The sequence below is a fragment of the Peromyscus eremicus genome, chromosome X (assembly GCF_949786415.1).
Source record: "Peromyscus eremicus chromosome X, PerEre_H2_v1, whole genome shotgun sequence".
NCBI classification, from domain to species: domain Eukaryota; kingdom Metazoa; phylum Chordata; class Mammalia; order Rodentia; family Cricetidae; genus Peromyscus; species Peromyscus eremicus.
In genome coordinates, this window is record NC_081439.1 from 131,421,051 (window position 1) to 131,422,163 (window position 1,113).

Genomic DNA, 1,113 nt, shown 5'->3' on the forward strand with positions numbered 1-1,113 from the left:
GCTGCAGCTCAGCCACTGTCTGCGCGCGCCTCAAGGGGCAGAGTGCAGCGAAGAGGGTAGGGCGAGGACAGGACAGAGGCGGGCTGAAGGCGGGGCAGGAGGAAGTTCGGAAGTTCCGGAGAAGGCGGCAGGGAGGGAAAGAGAGGCGGGGCGGGGGGGGGGGAGGCAGGGAGGAGGGGCGGGGCAGAGGAGGGGCGTCGAGACTCGGCGAGTAGGACTTACCAAAGCCGGAGTAGCGCCTTAGCTCCTTTAGAAGGCAAAAAAAAAAAAAAAAAGCGGGACTCCTAGAGGTCAGGCTCTTCCATGAGGGGGCGCTCCTGCCTTGTTCGGGTTCTCTTTGGCAGTAGTAAGTGGGACTTGATGAGGAAGGCAAGCTTTGGTGGAAGAACCAAGACCTGATCAATCCATCTCCTGGCCCAGAGTTCTATCTTGTTTCTTTTGCATACGAAGTCTGAGGGAAGGTTCTTGAATTCAAATCTGGCTCTGCCACTCACTGGCTGTATAACTTGTTTGTTTGTGTTGTGTGTTCTGTTTGGGAACTTTTGAATCAGGGTTTGGCTTTATAGCCTAGGCTGACTTCGGACTTGTGATCCTCCTGCCTCAGTCTCCAAAGTGCTGTGATGACGACAGGCATGCACCATCATGCCCAGAAAACTGGATAACTTTGAACCAGTTATCTAATCTCTCTGTGCTTCCTTGTTCTCGGATAAATGTTGGATAATGAGACTGCCTACCTCATCAGCTTACTAATGAGGATGACAAGAGGCAGTAATTTCTATGAAGTTCCTAAGGCAGACCCTGACAGGTTGAAAGTGCCTACTGTTATCACTATGCTCAGTCCCACACCCCTTCCTACCTTTGGCTTTCATGTATGGTTTTGTGCCTCATTCCTGCCTAGTCCAGTTAAAAATCTCTCTGTATCCCAGGCCTTTCAAGCTCAACACATTTAGAGAAATGTTAGTCAGCCTCTCTTATTTCTAGAGCTCCAAAACCCTTGCTCAGGAGCCAAGAATCAGTAACCGTCTATTGCACTCAGTATGTACATCCTCTGTGCATTGGAATGCCATCTCCTCAAAGAGGGGAGGCAGATCAAGAGGCAAGGAAAAACCAGGT